This window comes from Protopterus annectens, chromosome 1.part0 (genome assembly GCF_019279795.1).
Source record: "Protopterus annectens isolate FY-2018-M chromosome 1.part0, PAN1.0, whole genome shotgun sequence".
NCBI lineage: Eukaryota > Metazoa > Chordata > Ceratodontiformes > Protopteridae > Protopterus > Protopterus annectens.
Genome location: NC_056725.1, coordinates 1,657,245,582 through 1,657,271,397, shown reverse-complemented (window position 1 = coordinate 1,657,271,397; position 25,816 = coordinate 1,657,245,582).

Sequence of the window (25,816 nt, the reverse complement as noted above, 5' to 3'; positions counted from 1 at the left end):
GGGAACACTAAACACCAGGTTACTCCTTATATCATACCCTAAAGGCACTTAAAAAGATTATACCATATTTTGCAGGGCAAAATATATGGGGCAGGGAGAACACTAGACCCAGGTGTTAATGTTTATGTTGTGACCTAAAAGCACCATCAGCATTGACAAGCAGCTCTTTAGCAAAGCTTTAGCCCTCTACCACTAGACACCAGGGGTACTCTTACATATTTCCTTAAGTCTTAGGGGATAAGTTAAAGTAAAAGGGGGACATTTCCAAGTTTGCAATTTTGGCACAGAAAGCAGCGTGAGAAGCCAAAGCCTTAAACAGGTATACTAAGTGAGGAGAGCTCATGCTGGAGTGTACTTTACATTATAGGATGCATGAAACTAACGTGTAGCATGTTCACTGACTGCGCACTATGTGAGTCATGAGGAACAAGGCATCATCAGCAGCAGTCTGTAAAATAAAGTTAATAGAGCAGCACGTCTAGCACCATAATATACTTTACAACAATAAGAGGAAATAAGCTCAAACATCTGTCATTACTGACCAGGTGTAAGGATTTGTGATTTATGATGGCAGGGACAAGAATATCAAGAAACATCAGGGACATTGTGTGAACTCAGTGACAGTTAAGAGGTATGTCCAAGTGTGTGTGTGTGTGTGTGTGTGTGTGTGTGTGTGTGTGTGTGTGTGTGTGTGTGTGTGTGTGTGTGTGTGTGTGTGTGTGTGTGTGTGTGTGTGTGTGTGTGTGTGTGTGTGTGTGTGTGTGTGTGTGTGTGTGTGTGTGTGTGTGTGTGTGTGTGTGTGTGTGTGTGTGTGGTGTGTGAGTCTGTTGTGTGTGAGTTCACATGCATGTGTGTGGAACACTAAATGAGAGGGGGTACCTGTACCAAAATGATACATGGGCTGGCAGTGTTGACTACCACAGGAATGTGCTGATTTGCACTCGCAGCAATTATGGGTGATTCAGAGACATGCATATTAGCTAATAATGTTGCCTTTCCTCATTGTGGCTAATGTGGCTCTATCACATGATCATAGAAACAGTCCCTTTTGGCTGCAGCTCTTACTGCTGGCAGAGGGTTTCTTTCTGAATCCTCATTCCCAAACATTTGGTCCCAAAATACATTTCCTGCCTCTAGTTTACATCTGTACAAGGAGAATCTCCTCTAGTCTCTCATATAAAGCCAAAAATAGCATGACAGCATTATCACATTGCTGTAACCATATAGCAGGGTACTTTACAAAAACATTCTATAAGGTATGCCATAATGTTGCCAAAAATTAATTTGGACTGCAGGTTAGAGATTGGCTTCCCTATCAAGGACTGGTATTAGAGTATAGGCAAAGAGAAAGAAATAAGGGGATTGTAAATGAAAGACCAGCGCTGACAGTGTTTGTAATAGAATCTAGAACAGAAGTTGCTGTTAAAAAGGAATAATTAGTAGTGCATACAAAATATTGCATGATGACTGTAAGAATCAGTCAGAAGAGGTTAAAAAGGATTGGGAAGAGAGACTGTATAAGCAATTCACAAAGAAACAATGGGGAGATATATGTTTGTCTCCCAAATGTGCAACAAATTTAGAAGATTTAGGATTTTTGCTCGGAAATGTTTACATAAATATACCCCAACTAGATTCCAGAACATTTTTCCTCAGGTATACAGCAAATGTTGAAGGTATTATGGGGAAGAAAAGGGTAATTGGGAACATATTTTCTGAAAGTGTATGAGTTGGTAGGCTTTAAGGATGCTCTGCACACTACTCTGTCAGAGATACAGGGTGAGCAAATTGGTGTAACTAGAGAAATTATTTTTCTGAGCTATGATACAGAAACGGATTTGCCCAGACATAATAAGGCCTTGCTGAGTCTAATTATGGTGGCTGCTAAAAAAAAAAAAAGCAATTACTAGAAAATGGAAATCAAAGTCTAAACCAACTGTATTAGAAGTAGTGAATATAGTAACAGACATAAAACAACTTGAGTTCTATACTGTACTGTTTGCAAACATTTTTATGCTGTATGTAATACTTTGTGGAGCTTTTCTCCCAGGGCCTCTGCTGAAAAATGGTGCAAGTTCAGTCAGACATTCCTGGTCAACAAATGTCAAATAAATAAATAATAAATAAATAAGTTGGAATCGTTATAAAAGGGTAGTAGCAAATTACATAGGAAAAAGGGAACTGTGGGAACAATACATACAGGGGTGGAATATGGTGTAAAAGAAGGCAGGATTTAAATGAGCTATGTAATGTTTGAAAATGATTGGGTAGATTATAAGTGATGTATAATGTTTGCAACTAAAATTATGTCAATACAGTCTACTACTATACCTATATTTGCTCAGGAAGTGTGTGTGACTACTATTAATTATTATGGCATACGTATTGCAAAATATTATTATTACAAAATTGTCTTTGTCACATAAGCACCTTTGCATCAATTATCTAGCTACAATTTGAACATTTACCCTCCCCTCTTACATATTTCTGTATACATCTCTTTGATTTATGTGCACATTGTCTTCAGTACACTTTCCATTCTCGGCAACCCATATATTATAGTTGCCCTTGTTGCTTGCTCTCCGTTCTTACTTATTTATGTATTCATATGTTTCATTTATAAGTTCATAGGTTCATAGATTAGTACTAGGCTAACTGCCCTTGCATGCCATTTTAAGCCTAGCCAATTATCCCCTGTGAGATACAAACCCTGTATGTGCACTTTACACTTAGTACACTTTCCCTGCCTGATACAGCTTGTGTTATTTGTCTTATGTATTTCTTCAACATTCAGAACTGTCATATAGATGAAACGGGTCCCATTCAAAAGACCGAAACGCCGATTCCCTGACGCGGAAATCACCGACGCCAGATGACCGACAGGTACGTATACCGACAGGGTGATTCACCGACAGTGGAAAGACCGACAAGGGTAATCTGCGATCGCGACCCGGTAAGTGTGCGACAGTGACGGAGGTAGGAGTGGTCAGGTAAGTGAGTTAGGGTTAGGGTGCAGGTAGGTGATGTGTGCGTTAGTGTCGGAGCTTGGGCTAGGGGTGTGTAAGTGAGTTAGGGTTAGGGTGCAGGTAGGTGATGTGTGCGTTAGTGTCGGAGCTTGGGCTAGGGGTGTGTAAGTGAGTTAGGGTTAGGGTGCAGGTAGGTGATGTGTACGTTAGTGTCGGAGCTTGGGCTAGGGGTGTGTAAGTGAGTTAGGGTTAGGGTGCAGGTAGGTGAAGTGTGCGATAGTGTCGGACCTTAGGGTTAGGGTTTGGGTCAGGGCTAGTGTGTATGGTATGTAGTGTCGCGTGTTGTTTACGTTCCGTGTGTCGGTGATTTGGTGTTCGGTGTTTTGCGTTGTCGGGTTTGTGTCGGGTTTGTGTGTTTTCGGTTATTTGGCGTCGGTGAGTTTTGTGTCGGGGAATCGGCGTGTCGGTGTTTAGAAGTAGACCCAGATGAAACACCTGATGTCCTTAAAGGGTGATTTGCATATATCCCATGTTACCTCCAATACAAGATGTTTTAAGGAATCAGACAGTGGAAAGTCTAGTTTGGCTGGATTTTTCTTTTAGTTTTTACTGATTGGTTTGTCTATGTGACATTTGTATTATCTTTTTAGTTTGTTAGTTGGAATATTTTGCAGACACCCTAATGGTTATGGACATCAGCTAGGCATGACAACCCTGTGTTTCCAAATGTTAGCTAAACATTCTTCTTATGTAATGTTGATAAGGTTATTAGAAGGTGGAAAAACAAAAAAGGCAAAAGGCAAAAGGCAAAGGACAAAGGACAAAGGCCACTTCAACAAGTTCCAATAAAGTAGAAAGAAGTTTAATGAGGTTCCAATAAAGTAGAAAGAAGTTTATTGGACTTTGCCTTTTTTGTTTTTCCAAAGGCTATTAGAAGGCTGCAACATGCATCCTTACAGCTAATGGGATTTGTCTTTATTGGCCTGAGTTTGTTCATGACAGACTTAAATAGGCAAAATGTCATGTGTATTTAGAACTGCCATATAGCTGAAAGATCTAAAGTCCTTAGGGAGTCATTTACGTGTATCCCATGTTACTTCTAATGCAAGACGCTTGACGGAATCTGACAGTGGAAAATCTAGTTTGACAGATTTTTCTTTTAGCTTTTGCTGGTTTGTTTGTTTGTATGACCTTGTTACTCATTGTTTTAGTTAGTTAGCTGGGATATTTTGCAGACAACCAAATGGTTATAGACATTAGCTGAGTAAGACAACCTTGTGTTTCCAAATGCTAGCCAAACATTCCACTTATGTTGTGCTGATGAGGCCATTAAAAGGCAGAAACATGCATGTGTACAACTAGTGGGTTTGGATTTATTGGCCTGAATTTGTCCATAACAGTCTTAAAAAGGAAAATACAAATCATGGACATTCAGAACTGCCATATACAGTATCTGAAACACCTGATGTCCTTAAGGGGTCATTTGCATATATCCCATGTTACATCTAATGCAAGAGGTTTTATGGAATCACACAGTTGAAAGTCTAGCTTGGTTAGATTTTTCTTTTAGTTTTTACTGATTGGTTTGTCTGTGTAACATTGGTACTCATTGATTTAGTTTGTTAGTTGCAATATTTTGCAGGCACCCTAATGGTTATGGACATCAGCTGGGTACGACAACCGTTCTACTTATGCTGTGCTGATGAGGTCATTAGAAGGTCACATCATGCATGTGGATATTTAGTGGAGTTTTTTTTTTTTTTTTTTTTGGCTTTAGTTATCCATAACAGACTTAAAAATGAATAAAAAGTCAAGGACATTCAGAGCTGCCATATAACTGAAACACCTGATGGCATTAAGGTGTTATTTTATGTCTAATGCAAGAGGTTTTAAGGAATTGCACAGTGGAAAGTCTAGCTTGCCTTAATTTTTCTTTTAGTTTTTGCTTATGTAGTCCTTCATGCTGCCTGTGCAAGCAAGCTTAATAGGTTTGCCCAGAAGCAAGCTTGTTTATTTATTGTGTGTGCTTGTGCTGCTCAACACATGTTTCTGGATGCCAGTGTTGTAAGCCATGAAAGCTTGCTTGTATTCATGTAAGAATGATAAGCAGCATGCATGTGGGATTAGTATTGCTGCTCATCGCACTAACAAGTAAACATTGTGTAGGCTTTGTGCAAAGTCTATACAATTGTTTATGAATCCCATCACTTATCTGTAGTTGTTAATGGTACATTCCATTTTGTGCTTTCAACCTTAATAAATGTATTAATATGATTATTTCATTAGTGCACAGAATTATGTCTTCAGTTGCAAAGCCTGAATAAAAGCACCATTATGCATTTTTACAAAAATATGTTTTTCCTGTATTTTAAAATCTAAGGCTAGGATTCATAGGGAATCACTATATGCCTACACAATGCTTATTTTCAGTTGGACCATTGTGTGAAGATCTTCACAGCTAGCCAGACAATATTAGGCACTGAATAAGGCATGAGGCTAACTGAAGGACCAGAGAAATAAAGAAAGGCATGGTGCTAACAGGAAAAGTTGCTCATTACTGCCAAATGGCTGCAGAAATGTTACAGTACAGCACCTGACTGCATGACTTGCAGCACAAGGCAGGCAAGGAAGTGCAACCAAGTTAGTGCATATTCCTGCATGCAGTGTAGTACCACAGAGCCAGAACTTGCACTCAATTAGCTGAAGAAGGGCAATACAGGGGCCATCATATAGATCACCATAACTGAGAGCAGTAAAGTGCTAACCTTAAGTATCATGTTAATGGGGGTGAAATGGAGAGCACAAAGGAGTAGGAAAGTGGAGGATTGCAAACAGAGAGAAGCACATAACAGTAGATCTGATGCTGTTGGGGAGGGCATGGGTATTGTTTAAGGAAACAGCACTTTTCATACAAAGAAAATAATAGTAGATGGGGAAAGTAGTGAGGGTAAGCACTGCATGGGATAGATGGAGAATGGGAAAGTAGCATGGGCAGATGGACAAATGTATCACATACTCATACAGACAGGGGCAGTAGACACACAAAAGGTTGAAATGACAGTAGATGAACACTGACATACAGAGGGTGGACAAATAGTGATCAGAAAGATTGGGCAATGTACAAGGAATGTGAAAAGACACACTGGAGAGGGTAAACACTAGGAAAGGGATAAGGTGGGGTCTTAGCATTGATTGATGGTAAACTGGTCTAGAGGGGAAACAAAGTCAAGCATCACTTGATCGGATGGCCAATATTATAGGCCACTGGCTGCACTGGTGACCTAAGGGCTGAGGTCAGGTGGTCACACAACTCCAAATAACATGCCACAATGTGGTCTGCAATGTTAAGGCAGGTATCCAGTTGCTGTTCCTTATTAGATTGCATCTCAGCCACCTCCGGCTCCTGCAGCTGATGCCAGGAAATCAGAGTAGACCTCTCTGGACCTTTCTCAGAAGTGCAGCCTTCACCCTGTTCCTGAGTATCAGCCATGGATAGCATGAGAAAACCCTCCAGGTCACCTCCAGCAGAATAACCATCCGTTCCCTTCTGAGAAGAAGCCCTGGTGGTAACTGTTGACCCAGCACCACAGGCTTTAGCTGGCAGATATGGAGGAGAGCATGGCCTAACTGTTTTTTCCTCAATGACCAAACCTGCAGAGGGATGACACAATGGGAAAAAATGATTACACACAGTTGGTAAGAAATCAGCTGAAGTGATGCACTCATGTGATACAGACATCATACACACCTCTGTACAAGAACAGTCACTCTCGCCTTCTCCATCATCCAAATATCTTAAGTGCATGCTCCTTTGCTGCTGAAAAACCAAAACATGCATTATTAACTGCAAAGTATACATGTAAAACCAGTAATATACTGGAATGTAGAAGAATGGAACAGATGCTTAAAGTATATTTTTGGTTCTCTGTCCCTAATTTCTATGTCCCATTGTCAAAACAAGTCAGTCCAGCACCACCATAGGTCACTGTAGATTTGCCAGTACTGCTCAGCTGAATGACAGATGACAATGGCATTGCTCACCATCTTGGCAAGCTCATGCCTGCTAGTCATCTTTCTCAAGGGCCCATCAGTTTCCTCTAGCATGCACTTTTGACACTCTTCTGCAGAAAGAACAAAAAAATCTTGCATTTCCTGCCAGACTAAACTGGAACTTTGCATTACACCATACTTGAAGTAGTCACGGCCACTCACTCATTTCTGCTTGAGGAGCAAACCTATAACCCCATATGCCAGGAGACATGCCTGTAAATCACATGTTGCATAATATAACATTACACAATAGCACTAAGCATCCTAGCACTGCACTAAGGCACAGGGAATAAAGTGCAGCACCATGGTGCTAAATGCATAAACATGCCATATGCACAAGCATACTAGTAATAAGCCTGATTATCACATGAACTGTATGGCTACCAACAGCAGGCCTGGGTAGTGCAATGGACTTTGTTAATGATTTAGAAATAAGCATCACTATACAGTTTCATTCACATAACTGAGGAGCTAATGGTCCCATTTTAACATGACGTAAAGATGAGGTACCATTTTATGGACATCAAGTCAACAACATAACAAAATGAAATAGTGGATTTTCAATACAGTCATAGAAAGGAGTCCTGCCTTTTAAAATACCTTAGCAAGAACAACAAACTCTTTGGTGGGCGTCAGCCACACTGAGGCAGAGAAGAGACAGATGTATGGTCAGGATTAGGCACCACCACATCTCCTGATATGACCATGATACTTGGCATCAACCTATGGATGTGCATGTCAGGGATCCAGGCACATTCAGTGGCTACCCACCACATGGGAGAATGGTAGGTATTCAGGTGCTACCCACCACACGGGGAGAATAGTAAGTATCCAGGTGATGCTCACCACACTGGGAGAATGGTAAGTGTTCAGGTGCTGCTCACCACACTGGGAGAATGGTATGTATTCAGGTGATGCTCACCACATTGGGAGAATGGTAAGTTATCAAGTGATGCCCACTACACTGGGAGAATGATACGTATTCATAGGCCTTCACCACTATAATACTCATCATGTTTCTCAATATAATGCTTCTACCTGTGGAGGATCATATACACTTTCCTAGAACACCAAGTCAGTCATCTACAACATCACCCACCTCCCTGAGGTACTAAGTTCCACAGGCTGCACATATGTACGAATAAAGCCCTTACTTGGCCCACAGTCACAAAGGTTTATGAACAGAAAGAATAGCATTCTGTGAACTGCCAAGTATGCATGACTTGTGCGAGATTATAGCCAATGTATCCACATAGCACCCAGACAGTTTGCATGATTCACATTTCTGGCATACATTTCAGTTATATCATCATTTCCTGCTTACTGAAATTCCTTAGGACCATCTTGCTGATAAGTGCAGGCACTGTGGCTAATCTAAAGCTATATGAACATATATCTAGTGTGTCCATATGCATTAACTCCCTCCCATGTTTATACTCCATTACAGGTAATACCGGATACCCTCTGGAGCCCAAGCTTATGACATTCATACACATCCAACAGAGTATGGCTGAACTCTAGTTTAATTTCTCCAAATCTTTTGGGTTTTTAATATATGATGGGAATGTTCCACATTCCTAAGTCAAAGTATGATTAAAGTACATAAAATTAGGATTGTTTCAATCTTTGATGTTAGCCAAAAGTGCTCTTTGCAGCACCTGCAATGTGCCCAGAATTGACTTCTACAATTCACATGAAGTTACATGAATCAGTAACATATCTAAATCCAGCTGAATACTCTTTTTTATGAGATCCATTGCTCCTACTACTATTGGAACTGTCTGGGTTTCCTCCTTCCACATTGCCCTTATTTCAGCCTGCAAATCCTGGCATTTTATGACTTTGTGTCTCTCTGTACATAAGACACTGTAGTCACTGGGTGTAGCAAAGTCATTGCTCTGCGTTAATTTTGTCTTCTTTTCATGGACTATTATATCTGTTTTTCTTGAATCTATTTTTTGAACCGCTGGTAATGGGTCATCCCATGTAGTATAAACTTCATAATTTTCTATAATGCTTTGAGGCTCATGTTTCCAATGCTTCTCAGTTACTTCAATGTTTATAATGTTTGCAAAATCCCCAATATAGCAGTCATTATTATGCCTTTCAGTATACAGTCTGTCTGCCATTAGTGTATCATACCCAGCAACAAGATGTATTCTATTTTACAAAACCTGCATTTGTCTGTTTCTCAGACATGTTCAATGGACTTTATAAACCAAAGCGTACATAGTCCACTATCCTGGGATGCCAATATTAACCTTTCATCTTTTGGTTTAAATTCACCTCCTTAAATATTCCTGCATTGGATCCTGTTTGACATGAGGTTGTTCCAGCAGTTTTATGCACTTGCAACAATATTTATGCATTTTCCAAATTTCTTGCCTTCTCATTTGATCCTTTACATTATATTCTTTTTTGTAGTTTTTGGCACATTCAGTTGCTGCCTGATTTTTTTGTCTGCTTCTGGTTTGATTTCCATTATTGCTTGACGCCAGCATGCTTCTGCTAAACTAACTAGGAAGGTCATCTTAGACTTGTTCTCCTCATCTTTTAAAGCTTTCATTATGTTTGGATTTTGTGAGGTCAGCAGATATGTACGCAATTCTATGAATGCAGATCTATACATGTGATCTATTTCTAGGAGGCTCATACCTCCTTCGGACCAGGGAATACCTAATCTTAGTATACACTGATTTTTATAAATATGTGATAAACATGAAGCATTGTTCTTGTTTTCCTGTCCAGCTGATCCAATAAATTTAGGGGACAATCACCCCAAAACTGTAAGTTAGAACAGAAAGTGCAAATTGGTTCATGGCTTGGAGTTTGTTACTAGATGTCAGGGCTGTTTTCAGTATTAATTTTAGTCTCCCTAGATATTCCTTACTAAGTTTTATTTACATTTCCTCATGTTTTATTGTTGATCCTTTATCAATTCCCAAATATTTATATACTCTCTCCTGCTCAAGTTCCTTTACATCACGTTCCTGTCCTAGACTGATATTTTCTTGGTGCTGTAGCTTTCCCGCTTTAAAGGTCGCTTTGTACATTTATCAAGACTAAATTATATTCTTACATCATCTGAGAAAGTTTTGACCACTTGCAATTGTGCGTTCAGTTCCTCATCTGATAAACTATACAGTTTTAAATTCTCCATATAAAGAATGTAAAGTCTTTACACTGTTTTTTTCTGAGAGCCAAACTGTAATCGTAACCTCATCTTTTAAGTAAACAGTTTAATGGTAAGACAAAGGAGCACTGGTGACAAAAAAATCACCCTGGAATATCCCCCTTTGAAATTTTATCTCTGGGATAATAATCTGTCCTTTGTCATGGTTTAACTGCAGTATGGTTTGCCACTGTTGAGTGGTCACTGTAATGTAATCGATCAATGTAGGGTGTATCTTATACATTTGTAAGCACTCTTTTATTGATGAATATGGGATGCTGTTAAATGCTTTTTTTATAGGTTCATAGGTTCATACTAGGCTATCTGCCCTGGGGCAATTATAAGCCTAGCCCAATTCTGTATGGCTTACGCCACCCCTTGATTTGAGTATACTGTGCCATTTTTAAGGTTTAGTTTACTGTGCCTCTGTCTAATAGTGACACGGGAGTAATCCCTGGGGCAAACCTACGATCCCCCATCCACCTATCGAGATTCTTCTTGAAGAGATTCAGTGAGGTGCTCTGCCTCACATGAACTGGAATTCTATTCCAGAGTGAAGGGTGCCTCTGGGTTATGAACCTGTCCCTCCAGCAAGTTCTATTTATTTCTGTGCTGAGGTTCAAGTTCCTCGAGCGTGTGGCTCTAAGGGATTTAGATTTACTGAGGTGGAGCATGTCCATTAATTCTGGATTTGACATAACTTTGTATGTCAGGCATAGATCGCCTCGAAGTAGGCGGTATGCAACTGAGTAGACTGGAGTTGTTTTAACCGAGCAGCATATGGCATCTGTTTGAGACCCTTGATCCTCTTGGTGAGATACTTTTGGGGTCTTTCTAATTGCTGCAGGTGTCGGGTAAGGTACATCCCAAAAGGGGCATTGTATTCTATGATGGGCCTGATAAGGGATGAATAAAGGGGCACGATTACATCTCTTGATCTAGATGTGAAACCCTTCGTGATGAGGTGGGCTATGTAGAAGGTCTTTCTAACCACTTTGGCAATGTGGTTTTCAAAGGAGAGATTGCTATCAACTTGGGTCCCCAGGTCCCAAATAACTTTCTCTGTACTTAATGGGTTTCCACCTATGTGGTAATTTGTGGGCACATTGTTTCTGCCAAAGGGTATGACTATACATTTTTTGGCATTTAGCTTTAAACCATGGTGCTGGCACCAGTTATCTGTCTCTGTGAGACCTTTTGAAGGATGTTTGTGTCAGCTGGAGAGTCAATTATGGCGCCCAGTTTGCAGTCATCTGCCAACTTGGTGAGCCACAGTCCTCCCACGTTTGCCTGTACCTCGGAAAAGTATATACCGAACAAGAGTGGTCCCAGGACAGAACCTTGTGGGATGCCACTTGTGACCAGTTTTGAGTCTGACATGGCTCCAGCAACTCTCACTCTGTGAGTTCTGTCTTTGAGCCAGTTTGCAACCCATCTTGTGACATAGGGGTTTATATTTAAGCTGGATAGCTTATCTATGATCTATCCATGCCATACTTAGATTATTCCCTTTTTACAATTCTCCATTATGACTTTACTTAAAAACAAATGATTCTTTGTTCCATATGAATTTCTTTTGTTTCCCTTTTTTTTCTATTGGCATGGTTGAGTTTCCTTCTAAATGATTATAAACTCTGTCAGCATCAATTTCAGTGTATAGTTTAGACACAGTCAGCAGGCAAATTGGTCTATAGTTTTTAGGATATCTTGCAGGTTAACTGTTAAGGGGGAGTATCATTTTCCTGTTGTTTACCAGGTTAGGGTCTGTTTGGGGTGCCCATATAAACAGTTCTTAGGGCTAAACCTTCATGTAAAGATGTTAATACTTTTAGCCAGAAGTTACTATGTCTGGGCCTGGGAGTTTCCAATTAGGAGCTTTTTCTCAATTTTGTTTCAATTTCTCTGGTCATTACTTCATCCCATTTCATATCCTGTTTATTTGAACTTATTCTTTCTTTTACTTCTTGTATCCTGTCTGCGCTGATACCTTTAGTTTATTGTTTGCAATAGTGTATAATAGATCCCGGTCTGTTCTGATACTGCATGTTGCTTTTATCACATCTATCTTTCTGAGTATTTTTGTTGATCTTTTCCCTCTTCTGTAGTCTTCTAACAGTGACACTTTTTGTCTTAATTACTTTATATGTTTTTCTGTTTGGTACTTCCATGATGGCATTTGATGTCTCCCCTTCCTTTCCCTTATTGGTCTGTGTTTTTGTTGTAAGAATTTATCTGTTATTAATTTAACTGTACAATAATACATCTTATTTACTTCTGTTATATCACACAAATTTGATGAACAGTCTTGCTTACTGCACTCATTTGTTTTATCAAACTTCTAACATTTTGGGTCTTATTGACTTTCTGTAATCTATTTCTTTTATTGATCTTAATATATCTATCCATCTCTATTAAATCTAGCAACTCTTCCCTTAGATAATTTTCTTTTAAACTAAGGACACATTCTTTCTTCTCATTTCCTGTGGGCATTCTACCGAAAGTTCCAGAACATCTTCCTGTGACATACTCTCCTTGTCTTCATCCTGTGTCGTCAATTGTTCTTTTATATGGGAACGTACTGGCCTATCACTCCACAACATTGACTGCTTCAGAGTTGCCACAGTTTCTTGTTCCTTCTTTTGCTGTGCAATTCCAACTGAACTTTTATACTGGTTTCCTACTGAAGGCTCCAAAGTATAACTTTATACAACCACAAACCCATTACATCACACAGTATGTATTCAGCCTATTCAGAGCCTGTTCTAGTGCTTCAATATATTTGAAGGTGGTTACTCATGTATCTAGCCACAGCATGCAGGATGTTCCTAGCATGTTATAAGATCTTTAATAAGGTGTTGAGGAGACAGACAGGTCTGCTCCAGGATATTGGTATGATCAGACAATTTTCATCTTGGGGGGGGGGGGGTCTGAGATGGAGGTTTTGGGTTGGTGGATATTCTGTGTCATATCCTATTTTCCCTGTGTTGAGGGTGGGGACCCTTTATGTGACCATACTCTGATACAGAGACAGGTATCCAGAGGTGAAGTGTGTTCTGTGTTATACATAATTTCCTCTTATGATGTGCTTGAGGTGTCACAATATGACTATGATCTGTGGTTAGTATGCTAACTTGTTGTAGTAGTAGTTGTGGTTCCCTTCTAACAGGGATGGTGTTCAGCTGTGAAACTGTGACCTGGACAAGGTGCAATGATAAGGTTTCCTGCTACTGGAGAGTAAAAGTTGTGGCCCCACATGATGAGGGTGACATAGCATGATAGATGTCCAGATACAGATGGGGAAAGTAAACCACGTGAAGGCCCCTATCTGCTCTTTCAGTATGTGCTGTGCACCGATTACAGATAACATAGCTAATGAGTGTGTAGATGGTGGTATTGGCAATCCTCCACATGAATGTAGTCATGGAAGCACTGAGTGCTACCAGAACCTGCAGGAGACCAATCATTATAGTGCTCATGGCCCTCATGTTTTTACAGATTCCACATAACACAGCAGTGAGGTCCATGCTGGGTTGGCTTGCAGTTGTTTCTTCTTAGATGATACTGAAGCACATGGGCTGATTGATTCTAAGTGCTTCCTGCATGTCAGGTCAGCCTGTGACACATGATAAAATGTGGTACCCCTGTGAGAATGCAAAATGGTAGATATACCTATGTTAGATGCAATGTGCAGGTTAGGACAGCATCCAAAGAAGAAACATTGTTGTTAGTCGAAGCCATGGGGAATCCCTCTTCCACTGGAGATGATGAGCAATTTCACTGTGTTGTCACATGTTCTGGTGTGGATGTGGCCACACATTTGGCCTGCATTGCAGTTGCATTCACAATGAGGATGGAAATAGTCAATGCCAAAGTGGCTTTAGACTGTTACCTGAGTATTTGTGACTTGTCATCTTTAGCAGCCCAAGCACAGCTACCAATATCAAACTGTTGTTGTGATTTAGCCTCCTCAGGTGTCACAACAGCAGTGCTTTGCCCTATAAAGTCACAACAAAAGATACATCAGAGGGATTGTTTATACTTGTGTCACAACCATTTCCCTGTGACAAGCCTGTTAAGTGTGTCCATGCAGAATGCACCATACAAACTCAGCTTAACTTTGACACCATCCTGACATGGCTGGATAACTAATTTACCCAAAAATAATAATCACTGGGAGCTGCTCATGTTCTGACTTTATATCTGTTGTGGGACTGTGCTGGATTTCTTTATTTAAGGTTTGCATACTTTCATTGTTTTTGGATTTTTTCTCCTATTTTATTACAGTTTGTTTTATTTTAATTTTTGTTTTACCTTAAAGTTGTTTTTTTCTTGGAATTATAAAAGTTATTGGTCAGGGCCAGTTAGCGAAGATTTATGTTCTATTCACTGATTGCAAAGGAATTAAATCTAGCTAATTTGTGGCAGATGCTGAGAAGTATGAACACACTGGGTTTATTTTTTGGATTGTATACCTCTATAATATGTATTTATCTTGTATAACTACCTCAATTTGTATTGTTTAAAAACTTTCTTGACTTCCAAAGTGAAGCTGATGTTATGTAAAAATGTCTGTGATTGTATGGAGCTTTTCTCCTCGGGCCTCCACTGAAAATGGGTAATTGGCCCAGTGGACTTTCCCGGTTAACAAATGTCAATAAATAAATAATAAATAAATGTAATCACTGGAAGCTGCAAGCGCTCTGAAACTATTCTAGTTGTGTGATTTCACTGCATTTTTCTTACCCATCCCCTTTAAACTTAGTGGTTGTTGAACTGGACTCCCCTACAGTACATTTGACAATGACAGATCCTACAAATCTCATCTCATCTTCTCATACTACTGGGTACTAAAAGATCAAACTGAGGAAGGTCCTGCCTTAAGCATGTAAACGCTTGGGTTACCCACCCCCCTCTTTCACAGATAGCTTGAATTACCATTTTTGCTTTTCCCCAGATGAGAGAAGGAGCAGAAGACATTGATTCCTGAGGGTCTCTTATTGGGCAGTAGGTATAGAACATTCATGATTGGTCTGTTTGCTGTTTTGGTGAGAACCTTTTCAGCTTTAATTTTGGCCTTTCTGCAGCTTGGCTTTCTGTTGTGCAGAATTGCTGTATATGCTATTAAGGGTAATTTACGAAGATAAAACTGTAACAAGTATAATGAATCCTGGGACATTACTGCTTCTTAGGTACCAGTTTAGGATTAGTGCTACAGGTTTGCTTCTGGTGACAAAAGAAGTAAAGGGTAATTGAATACCAGCTGAGTGCAGCTGTAGTGAGACCAGCACTAGTAGCCAGGGAGTAGCCAATAGAGGAGTCACCACCATTCATCATCCTTGGTCGACCTAATTCTGTCTTCTCACTAAGTACTGCTAGAGTAGCTACCATCTCCCTAAGACTACCATCATAAATACTTCCTCCATAATTACTGTAATTGTCTCTCTCTCCAATCACTGGGTGTTGTGATGAGCCCTAATCCTCTACTCTCTAGCAACATGGCTCAGCAGTCTGTTCTCACCCCATCTGTGGCCAGTCTTATCATGCTAGGTATTCTAATGCAGTGCAACATCTGCCTTATGCTTACTGACTATTCACTTCTACCAGCTGATAGTACAATCAGAGAGAGAGAGAGAAAGAGCGAGAGAGATGTAAATGATGAGAAACATAGAGGGAAAACTCTTGCACTATTCCTAAACATCATTTCTCCACAATGCCACATCAATCACAGTGTAAGACTAGGCAGATAATGTATGGTATGGCTGTAAAGAGAAAATGCCCAAGCCTCCTTGAACACAGTCTAAAATATCCCAGTCTCCAGCAAAAAAGCAACACCTATTCCTGCTCTGGGTACACATACTGTAAGTCTGTACACCTCACTCAAGAGTCACCAGGAAAGCATACCTAGTCCAATAAGGTCCACCAAGTCTGCTTCTAATCAGAGAAATGTTTTAATCATAGTTAACGCCATAGTTAGGCATAGAGACTTCACTTACCAGTCTCAGCAAGGACACAGTCACTGTAAGCTGTTTGCCTGGTACCAGGATCCATGATGTCACTAGGTAAGGGCCCTTAAACCAGACAAATATGCCTACAATCCTTGTGTTTGTCCACATGGAGTAAATGACCTGAGGTACTCTACCCAGAGGAACATGCAAAGAGACATGATGGAGATTAATACTCATGTTAGAGACAGGAAAGGCATTAATCTTGAGTCGTATCTTCTCTTCACTGAGAATGATATCTAGATAGCAAGCAAGATAATAGGGTTTTGCAACTGACTGTGTAGCTGGTGTCATTCTAAGGGTATACAGTATGTGTTGGCCAAGGATGAAATGGTATAGAAGATTTCCTGTTTCATTAGGGATAGCTCACATCTCTCTTACTGGGTCTATATTAAAATAGACAAAATTTCAAAATGTCGAAAGCTCACGAGTGGAAATTCTGGAACTCAAAATTGTTATCGCCACCCCCCCCCCATTAAATATATATTCCAACTCCGAGATTGCACTACAGTGAGGAAAGGGCAAATATTCCGATCTTCACTGTACTGTGATCCAAAAAAATAAATATCCAGTTCCTGAATTTCCGCTCATGTCAGTGTACGACATTTTGAACTTTCATCGATCTAAAGTACACCCTCTCCTACCTGGGCTTCCACATACTGCCTAAAACCCTTGATGTCTCCATAGGGCCTTTTTTAGGCAAAGTACCCTACTGGGCATTCTGGTATAGCAATCTCAAACTTAAATTTAGACAGTATCATGATGGTGCTACTTAATGCTATGAGTCTAAATAGAAAGATTTGTGAATTTGAGACCTTCCTGTAAATCAAACAAGTTCATATTTGTCCATTTACTGAAACATGGTTTCAATGCAGTGACAGCACTCCCCCTATACCAGAGTTTAGCATCTATCTTGCCTTCAGGCTATTGGGTAACTGTAGTGAAGTATCTGTATTTGTCAGAAATATCATAACCATTCATCAGATTACCCATGATCCTAATTGCAGTTCCTGGAGTTCCAAATCACTGTTAACAAATTAAACTGTTACTTCATTGTTAGCTACAGAACCCCACAAATGTCCCCTGAAGATCATGGAAATCACCTTATTACCATTTTGGGTTAAATGTCAAATGAAATACCTTCTTGCTAGGAGATTTGGTTTACCACCGTTTAATCGAACACACGGCAGTAAAACCCAACAATGATTGATTCTGATAACCGAATTTGTGCATGTCGAACGGTCGGAACATCGCAAAACCACCAAATGCAACATTTTCAACCGCTCTACATCCAAACCGAGTGCTAACATGGGTCACAAAGGGGGGCGCGGGTTTGCGATTCGATACAGTTGTGTTCGGCAATGTGCATATTTGCCACACTCCTTTTGGTCATCAGGGCTCGACCATCCATCCGTCGGTTACACGGTGGTAAACCAGGAGATTTTAGTTACCCAAGCATTACTTAGTACATTTACATCTCTAAAAATGTTTGTGCTCAGCATTTCCTAGACTTCCTTAATGCCACTAGAGCTAATTGTAGAATTACCCAATAGAGACTCTAATATCCTCTTGCACCCTCCCCTCCCTCCCCTACATCTCCACATCTCTGGTTAAATCTGATTATAAGTCAGCCATATTCTCTGCCACACTACCACAAAATCAGACTGTCGCTTCGGACATCACCGGGGGAAGACAAATTTATCTTCTAGATTATCTAATTTCTCCCAACAATCTTATGCAAATGGACCTAAATGAGAGAGCTGTTGAATTCACTTCTAATTTTTACCTGCACCTAAACAGCTGTATAGAAAAGTCAGTACTTGTCTACTGTAAATGTAATAGAAAATTCAGGAATAAACCTCTCTGGTGGAACTCCCATATTCATAAACTGTGTAACAAAAGAAGGAAAATTATGAAAAGTTATTAGAAATCCCTATCCCCTTATCACATGATTTCAATGAAACATGCCTGCAAGGGACTGAAGCAAATTGTTAGAAACTATAAAGTTGATTATAAGCTTAAGATCTCAACAAATGCCATGGGAAACTAAAAATCTTTCTTCTGTTATGTCAGGAACTTAAAGAATAATGCCCAACAATGTAATGAGCTCATCTATAATGACATCACAAAAAAAATAGTTTTAGCTTTACCCTGCCTACTCACATTGTTGCTACAGTATTCTTGAAAGTTTAGTATACCATGAAATGACCCTGGCACACATTTTTAAATTTCTGCCAAAACTGTAAAATACTACTTCTATTGGAGCAGACAACATACCAGTCTGCATTCTTATTGGTACCAAGCATGCACATCTGAGCTTCTACTTAAAGTCTTCAACTTCTGCCTATCCACAGGATTTGGGCCTGATGCCCTGAGAACAGCCATTGTGACTCTGCTACGCAAGGGTGCCCCTTGACAGTTCCAGAAATTTACAGGCTCACCAACCTCACCAGCCTGTATGGAATGTATCATCTGAAAATTACTTTCTGCAAACACAGGCAATTTAGCTGATCTAGACCCCAATCAATTTGGTTTTGTGAGGTTCAAGCCCTTACTCCTGAACCTAGTAAGCTTCTTTGAAAAAGTTACAGACGCTGCAGACAGTGGTCACTCCATGCATACTGTTTATGTTGATCTGGCTAAAACTTTTGACACTATCCCCATGCTGGTTTTGTTAAAAAACATACACTGCATTATTTGCTAGATTACAAATTGGCTATCTGACAGATACCAAGCTGTGAAAATTGTTGGTACCCCCATTGACTTTAAAATTGATATTAATAGGGTACCAAAGGAATCAGGCCTAGGTCCTATCCTATTTGGAATGCATTTTTCAGACATCCAGTCCAATATCTAAGAACTGTGGTTAATAAAGTTTGCTAATGACTGCAAGCTTGGCAGTGTTGCCTGCTCATACACTGATACTGAACAGCTCCAGCAAGGGCTGGAATATGCACATTTCTAGTGTAGTAAACAGGACTCAGGTTAAATGCAAAAAGGTATAGCTTAGTAGCAATTAGCAAAAGAAGCTGTTCTCACCTCATATGCTGTAAATGGTATTCCTCTTCAGACAGACATTGTCATAAGAGACGTAGGTACTTATGTGGACAATTCTCTGTTATCCAATCATCATGCTTCCACCATAGTCATTCTATCTGTCTCAGTTAATTTCCAAGGGAATATCTTAAAGATGCACTGAAGCCATCCTTCTGCTGTAATCTTCACTTATCAGACCCATCATTGCATATAGTGCCCCCATTGGTATGTAGAAATCAGAGCATATTGCTGAACTAGAAAGACCACAAAGATACCTTACTAAAAAAAAAATAAAGGCCTTCAATCCTCTGACTAACCCCTTAGATTAGTGCAACTCTCCTTATACTCAGTCTTGTTTTTGAGCTGTGAAAGTCCCGATCCTATTTGATTTTCTGTTTCATTACAAAACCAGTGGATCTATAAAAACCTATAGTAGGGACCTAAACCATTACCAACAAAGAAAGATGGCTCATTGGAAAGATAGGATCCTCATTCAATATATTCCTAGCCTATGGAATACGTTACCACTACAGGTCTAACAAGTATGACTTTGACTGCCTTTAAGGCTAGTCTTGATAATTGGATGGATAGTCATAAATTTACATCAGAATGTTCATGTACAGCCATGCTCAATTTTGGAGGTGAGCACTGCATAAAAAAGGAGTCAATATTTTTTTACATGTGTCTACTGCAAAGTGTGTATGGCTATGTATCTTATGGTTCTCCTGACTGCTTTCTTAGGATTTTTCCTGTGTGCTTACATTCTTGTGTAATACACAGCCAGCAGTTGCTGTGCTCAGCATACACTGTAAGTAGACTTTGTATGCTACTAGATGGACATCTGATATTTAAGAGATGCTAACTTAGTGCATCGTCCCAAGACACCTAGGTAAAATTTCCTAGGTAAATACTAGATAGTCGGTCTGCAGATTATTATTCGCCTAGTTAATAATCAGACAGAGTAATCAAAGATAAGAATCAAATCTGTATCATGTGTCTGTGAGGTAACTATCTTAACCATTATGTCAACCCCATTCCATTCTGATGTCAGTGCCCACATCTCTGATAATCCCAGAACAAATTTCCCCAACAGGCAAGATTCATGTGTCCTTTATGCTTTTAGCAATCCCTCATTTTCAGCACAGCTGAAATTATCCTTTCTTTGCTGTCGCCCTTGTTTTCCAGACATGCACATACCTTTGAAAAAATGACACAGATCTACAGACTGTACTATTAGGACTGCTAAAATAGCAACTGCAGACAAAGAAGTAATCTGCATAGATTGTGCAATAATGTCACATGACAGCTGCAGGGACACATATGGAAATGCTTAGAGCAGGTGTATATGCCAACAAGTATTTATACAGTGAGGCAGACATTCTTGCTGCAAAGAGATGGGGTTACCTTGAAAAGCACCAGTGATATGGCCTTTGTGTACTACAGTGGGAGGGAGAGAGTAAGTATGTGCATGATTGCTGCTTTCAACACAATCTGCCAAAACATACATTAAACAAGCCATAACATGTGTGTAGCAGTAACAGGCATGTACACAGACAGGTTATTCTGACACTGTGGGGTACTTTGTAGCTACTACTTTCAACAAATGTGAGATATATGCAAGCATGCATATTCCAGTTGCTGTAATGTTAATAACAGAAAATGGGCGGACATCCTTAGAAAGGTAAAGAAAGCACAACTACCACATACTTTCAGAACACTGTAGACCTCCTGATATTCTTGCTAATAATACTGTCCAAATATGTAGTATGTCATCCTAAATCTGTGCAACATTGCCTAGAACATGATGGCATACTTCCAAGACTATGCAAGTTTACACCCATTCGTATGGTTCAAAGACAATTAGGTTAGAAGGACGGAATGCTAATAAGAATTCACTTATGAATTCCTAAATTTTGCTGTAGTGTACCAGCAGCATAAGGCACAGTTTGCTGCAGGTGCTTGCATTTAACAACTCATGGCTGTGAGCTACTGTTAGAGTCACACACAGGTGTGCATGTTGCACTACTTTACATTTAGCTGCTTTCCAGAAATGACAATGCAGCCAAGATTCACAGTTCACCATTAAAGTGACATTGCTTATTAGAGGAAATATGTGATAGTGTCATCTTCTGCAATTGTCCGTGAATGACTGCCTGGATTATTTGAGGAGAACAGCAAGGAAATCCTTTTTATGACTATTTCAGGAAGTACTTGGCTGGGTACCATCCTCTCCTGTACCCAGCCATACATGATGTACTTAAGAAGGTGGAAGCCTTGTACCACCTGGCTTAAGAGTTGTCTTCAGGCGTATGCATTATTATGATGGAGGATCAGGGCAGGCTGTGTTTTGATGAGATGCAACACAACTCTGATGAGCTCCTTGTATGGGATGCAGAAGTTAGGTAAAAATGCTTCAAATGGTGTAGCATGTATTTTTTTTGTTTGTTCGTTTACCCCCTTTTTAAAACTTTTTATTTATCCTACTTTAGATTTGAGACTCCTTGTTTCTACTGACAGCTGTCGAGATTTTGCTAAGTATTAAGTCTGCTACTGCATGGATCTTCCATGTTGGGTGGAGTTGTTAGTGCTGGCACTGCATGTGATATGCCTACTGATTTCATGTGGGTTACTGCAGGGCTGGGATGGCATCATGCTGTGCTGTGTCACACTAACTGCACACCACCTGATGTTTCTTCATGTATGTCTGTGCCCTGTTTAGTCTACATATGTTAAAATATATGTAAGGGACACACATTTGCCTGCTGCCTGTCACACAGCTAACAAGCTGCTTGTACATTTCTTCTCCCAAGGCCCTGCTTACACTTATCAAAGATCTGAGAACTTGTCAAAGATTTTGGAATGCATGGCTTAAATTTAAAAAGGCCCTTGTGGTCGTTAGCCCAGTAAACAACTATGAACCTGTGAGAAACACTTATGAGATCTAGTTTGTTCTTCTAGCATTTACCTTGCAGTTATCATAGTTTATTGATGTGTCATGTTTTCTCTTTCAGCATGAGCAGAACATGAGACAAACCATGTCACCTTCCACAGTAGGCAGGAGGGGATTGCTTTCAGCCATGGTTAATTCTCTTCATAAGGGTTGACATGACTGTTAAATTATTCAGTCCAATGTTAAGGTAGATCAATTTATGGCTATCTTCATATTTTTGTCACCTTTCTGTTGATCCATGGCAGATTTGCTCCACAGACACATATTCTGTTTCCTGCCCTGAATAAGTTTTTGGCTGAAGGTTACGATGGGTAATGAGGCTGTGAAGCCCTCAGTGGTTGGGGTTCTGGCTACTCCCTGGAAGGAAGCTCATCTGCATTACATGAGATGCCCAATACACAGCTGGAACAGATGGTGAATATGACAGTCGAATAATCAATGGCATACCTCTCAACCTCTTACAGCAGGAAATCTGGACAAAGCCATAAATAGAAGTGGGACAAAGGCCCACAAATAGGGAACATTTTAAATATTGCCCTTACAAACTTAGAATTAGTTGATAAAATAACAGATTTTGCATTGGCATGAATTTTACGAAGGATATGAAGTTTGAAACTCAAGTGCCTGTCATTATTTTCTAACTTCAGTCTTTAATGAATTATCACTAATTTGCCAGAAAACCACACTTTTATGAAAAATGGGCTGAAAATATGAGGCAAAAATCTGGACTTTCGGAAAAAAATCTGTACAGTTGAGAGGTATGAGATTCAATGGCTATAGATGATATGCAGGGCTTTCTAGAGTGAATGAAAAAGTTATTTGACTGGCCAGCACCTACTTTCAGGCCACAAGATGAAGGTGTGGAACAGGACTATACACTGGCCACTCTGATTCATCAAATGGGTGGATCCCAGTAATGTCTTCCTGGGTCATCTCAAGGACAATGCAACAGCTATTCAAAACCCACAGTATCCTCTGCCATTTAATCTCCCTTCCTCACATGTCCCACCCACACCGTGTATGTTGTCCAAACCCCCTTATCACCATGTGTCTACCCTCTGTTTGTCTCTGTCTCTTCAATTTCTCATCTTTCTCCAGTTTGCATCTACTTTCTGTTCTGTCTGTTCTAAGACTGCAATGTTCATCTCCATTTTCAATCATTCTTCCACTTTCCCCCTTCACTATCTTTCCCTCTTTCTAAAAAAGGGGGCTATCCCTGCAAAAAAAGTCATCATCATTATTATTATTATTATTATTATTATTATTATTATTATTATTACTATTATTATTACTATTCTTTCTCCTCCATCCTGCTTACCCCTATTAGTTGTACTTATGTCTGAACCTTTCCTTTCTGTTTTTCTTTTCTAACTTTCATGTACAATCCTTTGTTTCTCTTTTAGGACTTTAACAGTTATCAACATATATGTACACCACACAGCAGTGCAGCTGTGAATAAGAAAAAATTATTATTTAGATGCATCTGGAACACTGATGCCACCCAAGCAAGGGATGCAGTAACACATGCAGCCTAGTTGTTGCATACCTTACTTTATATTAAGACATGCTCGACTGAGTTCACATTTTCTTTTCTTTTCTTGTATGATTCTGCTGTGTATCATGTGGTCACACTGGCTGGTATACATTTCTTTGCATCGCTCTGTCTACTTACACAGTTGCATTGTACTACTAGGTCCACTTGCATACTTGCAGCCTTGCTCATTATTGTATACTAAAGCACAGCTTGCTGCCAGTAAGCACGGCATGTTTTTGTTTTGATATTCATTGCTTGCTGTCATTATGCCTTCTGCATAGCTAAGCAAGGCTTGCTTTGAAGAGCATATCTCTGTGAATTAAAGACATGGGGGGAATTCAGTAAAGCCTACACGACTTTTTTGTATACGTATCATGGTGAGATGCATACACAAGCGCAACCATTTTTGATTCAGTAAGCGCTGCTTAGCGGCATGCATGCACGCGCAAACAGGGAAAATTCCGAGGAATACAAATTACCTCATAAGTAGGTGAAACTTATACAAATGAGGCAGGTTGAGCAATCCAACAAGCATAAAGGCATCTGTGTAGACTCTGTGTCAGTGTCTGTAGTGTACACAGAATTTTTCCACATACACGAATCTGCACAGACAGAAGGAGATGTAAAAGTCCACAAATATGGACATACCTCCCTTGAAAATGTTATACCACATACAGATATGTGCAAAACTAATATTGTGGATGTCAGAAAGAGGAAAGAAATGAGTTAAATTAATAATATTTTTTTAATAATTTCTGCATGTTTGCATTATGCACCTCAGTGTGCAAACATGTTTAATTGAAAAATAAAAAAAAGAAAGGGGAAAATAAAGCATTGTATAATATTTGTCAGAAATGTATTATAGGATGTTGTGTCAGGGCAATACAATGGTGCATTGGTGCTGTTACCCAGTTCATATGGCTATGAATCATGTAGTTTCCAGGCTGTTAGCACGGATATGTATGCAAATGAGGTGGCTGTTTTGAATAGCAAAAAGGACTAAGCATGTCCGCATATCCACTTTGTGTAGGGTCCCACATCATATTGATATTTCCATTGGATGTGGATGCCAGCAGGGGGGGTGTGTCCCATTACTTTTAGGATTTTTTTAAATTCCTGCTGTGTATGTTTGTGCTGTACACCACATAGCTGAGCATGTGCGTGTGGAAAGACCACCCAGGTCACAGTGACGTAGGCAGCCAGTAATTAAAAATGGATATATTCAATTATTGATTTTCAGTTTTGTCTAAACTGTGCTGTATGGCACACCACATAGCTCAACATGTTCACACGGCACACTACCCACGTGATAGTGATGATGTAGGCAGCAATGAATGGAAAGCAGATACATGCAATGAATACTTATTTATTTATTTTATTAATTTATGTATTTATTTCAGTTTGATGACCGGGGAAGTCCACTGAGCCAAGAAGAGCCTGTTTTTAGTGGAGGCCCAGGGAGAAATCTCCAATTAACATACAATACAATATATAAATTCATAGACAATAATAATTACGAATGACAAGCATGGTATATACAATATAAACAGAGTTTGATGCAGAGATAAAGGGTGACCATACTAATTACAATTGAATATGGAGTAGTTGTAGTGTCAATGGATTAAACATTATGCGTTCAGTCTGTAGTTCATTAAACATTTAAATTACAAAATTTCAGAAGTGGAATGAAACAGAGGAAGAATTAGGATAAGTATGTCTAGTAGACAGTAGACAAGGACATATGAAGGAGTGAATGTGTTACAGACCGGCTGTAAGAATGCTTCAGACTGGCAATAAGGCTAGTTCTTTACAGAAGGGAGGTAGTGCCCATTTCCAGAGTGCAACAGTCTAAGAAGGCATAATATGGCAAAAGGATAAAAGGAAGAAAATAAAATAGTAATTTAGAGGTAGAGTTAGTGGTTAAGGAGGGTGGAAGGTAGCAGGTGTTGAGATGAGAAAGGGCTGGTGAATGGATGGTGGGTGGGGCTCAAGTAGGAGATGAGCAGGAGCATATCCTGTTTGAGGATAGGTAGGAGTGTAGGAGGGATTTGAAGTTGGTGTGGTTAGGGGTATTATGAAGGGATGGGGGGAGAGAGTTCCATAGTT